Consider the following 6,563-nt stretch of genomic DNA (forward strand, 5'->3'; position numbering starts at 1 on the left):
CTTCTGAATACACAATCTGCTTATGAAATTCAGCGTGAGCCAACTGTCTTGAACATTGGCTTAATACAGTGGCTGCTGTGATCCTTTTCAGTCTCCCAGGGTTTGAGCCAAATTATGTTCTCAATTACACGGAAGTAGCAGCAGTTAACCCAGTGAAGTCATAGGCTCTATACCACAGCAAACTTGACCCTTCTATTTTCTTTTATATCAGCAGCAGCTTCAAATTACCAAAGAAAGTTTTTTCAGTACACATGCCGCTACTAAATGTTGGGACCATCCAAACACGCTGTCTGTTGCTGAGGGATCTACAAGTGTTTACAGAATATCAATCGTAGGTAAAACCAGCATAAATATTAATTCACAACTAATCACTTTTGGGGTCCTGCTGACACAACGTTTCCCATCATGACATTTCTTAGGAATGGTCTGCTTGGGCCAATCCTACAGGAAATTAGTGTTGTACGCTGGGGCATGCACGTGTAGAACAGTAGCTGTCTGTTTGGAGGCCTCTTCTGCCCCTTCCAAGCTTGAGAAAGCTTCTGTGATGGGTCCGCACCAGCCTCTGGGAGATGTTACGGGGAGGGCAGAAAGGAAGCAGAGATGACCCCATGCTGGCAGAAGTGGTATTAGGAGGGCACAGAGCTGCTCTTCCATTTTTTTACCTCCTTCCCCAAATCCTGCTTAGAGAAGAGCAATACTGGACTGCCGAAGGGAGGGAGGAGGGAGCTGTGCTGGCTTTCAGCAAAGAGGATAGAAAGACACGCAAGTTCTGCCCACCCCCCCGAAATGTAGGGCTAAACTTCCTAAGAAAGCTGGGCGTTTGTAAGGCTTCACCAAACAGTTCCAGCCCGTGGCAAAAGTTGCATCACTCAAAAAAATGAAGAGGGGGAAAAAAAAAAAGGGGGGGGGGGGGGGGAAGGAAAAAAAAAAAAGAGACAACAAAACCCAGGAGAGTTGGCAACACTGCAATAGTTATACAGGTTCTGGAATGTACAAAGGCTGAAATCAGAGACTTAGCATCTCTTTTGAACTTCAAAAACAACAAGTCTCTTCAAATCACTCTCTTAATTGGCTTTAAATTAGAGTTCTAAGTTTAATGAACAAATCTTTCGCGTACGGCATGAAACGGATACGCTTCTAGATTAACTTCCTGATCAACACCATCTGCCATTTCCATATGGCAACAGCAAACCAAAAGCACGGGGAAGAAGCCACTCTTGCCTTACTCTGAAGTGAAAAAGTATGGCCAGGACTGCTTGGTGCTTGGCAGTGTTTCTCTGTAATGGGATAACTTCAGAACATCACCTCCAACCAGCTCCAGAAAATCCAGGGATACTCCAGGCACCAATGGGCACAATTCCGCCCAGGGAGGTAAAGAAAGGAGGCAAAGTGTGGAAAAATGCTTGATGGGAAGGAGACATGAGGGAAGGAGGGATGTTTGCAAGGATGATTGGTTGGATGTGGAAAGAGCAGGGGGTTCCCGAAGATGGAGAAGAGCCTGGAAGACAGAGAAGAACCTGAAATAAGGGGATAGAGGGATGACCTTACAGACTAGAGTAGGCAAGACCTTACTGAAGAATATGAGTGAATGGAGGTACAGGCACAAGGCAGGCAATGGCAAATCCTGCAGAGAGAGAGAAGAGTGTCATGGGAAAGAGGAAAAAAGAGGCTGCAGGCAGACCTGATACCATGAGAGATGGAGATACATAGCCCTGCTTGGGCAGGGGAGGGCACAGCATGACGTCTAGCATGTCAGGGACAGGGCAGGGAGGCATGGCACAGAGGGAAGAGAGGCAGGGAACATTCAGGAAACTTGTAGGGAAGCAAAATGGAGAAATGCAAGGGTCTCTGATGGAAGAAATATGCCCTGCAAACAGCTCTGAGGAATGCAGCCCTCTAGCGTGCTCTACCACCCTTTGTAGCTGGAGTACCTAGACACAAGGATACCATCCACAGCTTCGTGTGGTGCCAGGCATGTGAAGGGAAAAAATGTCAGACAGATCTCAGAAAGAGTCACAAGCACTGTCTCTCCTTACACTGGCACTGACCATGGTGGCCTTCCACTTATATCAAACAAGGCCAGTGGAGTTAGTGGTGATGATCAGAAATTATCACCGTCTTGAAGGTCTTTAAGTATTCAGCTACCTGCTCCAGAACTAGCATTCACCAGCTGGATGCTCCTTGGAGACCTTCTAGCAGGGACCAGACACTAATGGGGCCCAGACATCATGGTGCAATGCCGGTGTCTGCACAGGGGCACCCAGTGCCCTGGGACCACCGGTCCCAGGCAGGGCTAACAGATGGGACACAGTAGCTACAGGAGACATGCGTTCTTCAGGAATGGCAACCAGATGCCAGGCTATCCTAGGACACTCCACAGCACCAGGTGACAACACTGAGGCCACTGAATTGAAACATAAATGTTTTTTCCCTTTCTAAAGCCATTTACTTTCTGGGCCGTGGTTATTGGGTAGGAGATGGTATTGAATAAAGGAGCTCACATTTCATCCGTTCTTTGGGTTTAGCCCGCTGTTCGTATTTTTCATGAACACTAATGTCACTTTAATGTTGCTGCTTCCTTACAAATAAGACCAATTTATAAAATATCAGATAAATTTGAATCATTTCCCCACTTCAAGTATATTTTCAAGTTGCCAACCTTAGAGCCTTGAACAGAAATTATCTTTCAGATGCTGGGTTATAAACAATTACAATACATCATCAAAACATACGAGCAGACATAAAAGCTCAAAGCCAGACACAGATTCGGCATTGGTCCATGCTGAGACATGCAGGCTGGGGTACATGACTTTCCCTCCTCTCTCTCAGAAGTTATCTTTGTTTCTTACTTTGGAAGAACTGAGAAGATGGAGGAGTGGGGGCTGGAGGGAAGAGCCTTTTGTGGTGGAACAGGAAAACAAAGTCATGCTTGTACTTTTGCAAAGCCAATCCTACGTGTCTTATCATGAGAAAATTTTTACTATGCGAATTCCAACATGCAAAAAACCGTCAAATAAGATAATCAAGACACTCCTGCATTCAGACTCTGTGTTAACATGCTGCAAAAATATGGGAGGATGCCACCAGGTAAACAAAAATTGCTCAAAAGTGATGCGTCACCATTATAACTGGTCCATGAATCTTCACTTGTTTTTTGTTTATTTGTTTGTTTTTGTTGTAAGGGAGGGAGAAATTTGGCAGAAGAGTTGTCTAAGTTTGTTTTTTTGATGTAAATCCAAAGAAGTTTTCAATTTCCTGTTATAGAATTTTCTGGGTTTTTTCCAAAAAGAAAAAAAAAGACAAATATTACCTATACATGTGCACATGTATCTAATGAAAAAATATTGTTTTCATTTTCAGAAACCTTTGCACACCAGAATAGAAAAAGAAAAAAGTAAAAAAAAAGAAACCAAAAAACCCCCTTCATCAAGTCTTCGTGCTCCAACAAGAGCAGAAACTGTTAATAACTAACATGTCAGATAAAACATCTGTGGTGCTTGGCAGATATACCAGGGTGGGTAACAGCTAAACACAGACTGTATTAAGACCAGGGTGGAGAACCAGCAGTTAAATTGTTTACAACAAAATTAAATTCTAATTCCAAATCAGTAATAGTTAACCTATTGACTTTTCAGCAAGTTTATGAGTAAAAGATACTAAGAAAGTAAATTGCACGTACTACAAGCGGAGCCGCAACTGATTCCGAATAGAGATGGTCATGCAGGTTCCACGGAGCGGGTGAGGGTCAATGCAGGAGATTTGGCTAGGAGGAAAAGAGCTGCCTTGAAATCAGACAGATTTGAGAGAGCTTTTGAGAAGGTGGAAGTGAGCGCTTTGTTGGCTGGTGGTGACTGAAGGAGAATCCTCTCAGGGTTTCACTTCCGTGCTGCAGTAGTTTGGGCACTTTCAACTCTCATGAATGAAACCCCAAATACAAACCACATGCAGTGAAGTTTAATGGGTTTGCTTTATGTAGGGGTGGGATGAGTAATATTGTCTTGTAGTGACTAGTTCATCCAGATGACATTGAACAGGCTCCAAAGCTTGAATAAGAAAAACCTCATTTGGCTCAAGGAAGGAAAACCTTTATTTTGAGCAGTGAAAGATGAAGGACTGCATCCTTGCAAAAATCCCTAGCAACTGAGTTCTTTCAGAACATGTTTCATTACAAAATTTTGGTTTCTTTCTAAACATTCCAGTTCACTTCATCAGCCTATTGAATCCTCCCTCCGGAGGCACACGTGTAAGTATGTAGAAGAGAGAAGCCTGGGAAGGAAACAAGAATGTAATTAAAAACAAAAAAGCAACACTTCAATTGGCTCGTTTTCCTCTGCTGAACACATACACCACACAAGCTGCTATTCCACACTGGGTAGAAACACATATTGTCTTTATAAGACTACAGTTGCCAGCTGAAGGCAGGATGCAGACCACATAAAATGGTTGGCAGTTCATAAACCGGAGAATGGAGAAAAATTCATCCAGATGGGAATGGGAGAAGAGTTTCTGACAGGATCATAGAGTATTTGCGATTGGAAGGGACCTATGGAGGTCATCGAGTCTGGCCTCATGCTCACAAGTAACAGAGCATTTGCAAACCCCAAAACTGTTGAAATATCTGACAGTTGATGTAATAGGAGAGGACAGAGCTATATGGGTCCTACCCATGAACCGCAATGCAGCCTCGTCTGCAAGGACACAAGCACAGCGGTGAAGAAATATTCAAGAATGACCGAGAATCCTTGCAAGGAACTTTATATGAGGGAGAATGAAATTAATACTCTGAACAGTGCTCACTTCTGTGAGCTGCGACTCAGGTTACAGGGCTACATATGATTCCAAAAATTAACCGTTAAGTAAGTGGTGAAAGGCAGAGCCCCTCAGTTTTCAGCAGTGCAGGTCCATCTTCTACAGAGCAAAGAGACTGTACAACGTGGCTGGCTGTCATTTCGGTGGAAGGGAATAAGTCTTTCAGGAGACAGGCTAAAGTATTCAGGAGGGTATTAAGCTAATGACAAAAGACAAGGGTGAAAATGAGCACTCATTTAGCCAGAAATCAAGATGTCAAGATTAAAATTAATCAAGGTACCAAGGGACTCAAAGAGAAGAGATTCCTTAATTGTGTAGACTCTAACGCTGCGAATCTGAGTAATAAACAAGAAGTGGAATAGCTCATTTAATACACAAATTAGTCCTGACTGGTGTTTCTGAATCTGGTGGAGACATTCGTATGATTGCAGAGCTACAATCGTTTTGTGTATCAGTGACTAGAAACAAATACAGAGTCATAAAGTTTGTCAGTGACAAATGACTGCAGACACGGTAAATAAAGATGATTGCTTTGTACCGTGGCCTGCTCTCTATCCCTAGATGGGCTAGATACAAAGATTATATATTTTGAAGCAACCACATACAAGGCCACACATCTGGAAAACAACCGATTAAAATGAAGAGTGTTTTGTGAAACACTGACTGAAGATGACTTGAAGTTTATGGTGGGCAAACAGCGGCTGACAAGCTCTGTGGAGGTTGCCAGTACCCAAAGAACTAAAGAAAAATGCGTTTGTCTATGCAGAATTTGGGAGGTTATAATGCCTCTCTGTCTAACCCTGAATTGACAGTTATTGGAACATTATGCCCAGCTCTGGTGTCCACAATTCAAGCAGAAAGATGAAAATTGCAAAGGCTCCAGCGCTATCCATGAGAAAAATGAAAGAGAGCTTAAAAGAGAGACGCTTGCAGGATGACTTGATCAGTAATATTAATATGTATATAATCAACAAAAAATTTGATAACAGATGCTATTTGACCCAGACGTAAGGAACACTACAAGAACCTATTGCTAAACCAATCACAGTTACCTAATACCAATTGCAAAGTCTAAGAGCTATAAGTTAAACTAGAGAAATTTGGATTAGAAACAAGGCTCCCAGTTTCAACAGAGAAGAGCACTGGATTCAGGCTGGTGATAGACTCTCTAGCATGGCAGAGCTGACATTTTGTTCAGATATTTTTCCAGAAGATCTGCTGTACTCTAAGACTTGTCCCTGGACGTGGATGGGTTTAAGTACAGGAAAGTCCTCTGATGGTGTCATAAAGTCAGACTAGATCAGCACCTTGATCCTATGCACCTATGTATCGGTGTGTTATAAGTGGTTGATTTGCCATACCTTCATAGATCAAAATATCTGCATTTATAATGATTGAATCGTACCATGCCCGTCTCTGCTGATAAGCGAAACTAACTTCTACCTTTCAACTCCTCTAATTCTTTTCTTTTGTGATAAGGACTTAGTAAGACTCAAGTAATAAACATCTCCCAGAACACTGATAAACTCTAAGGTGTTTATGTCCTGCCAATGGCAATGTTGCCGAGTACACATTCCTTTACTATGCAGTTATGTCTACCGTGCTACAAGTATTTTGATGAATGAGACAGATATAAAACCGTTCACCAACAGAATATCACGCAATTTTTGCTTGGTAGCCTACAAGAACTGACTTGGTTTCTTGGTCTGGCAAGTACCTGCCAGCATCAAAAAGGAAAGAATAGCATTATAATT

Source organism: Calonectris borealis, chromosome 6, assembly GCF_964195595.1.
Source record: "Calonectris borealis chromosome 6, bCalBor7.hap1.2, whole genome shotgun sequence".
Lineage (NCBI taxonomy): Eukaryota > Metazoa > Chordata > Aves > Procellariiformes > Procellariidae > Calonectris > Calonectris borealis.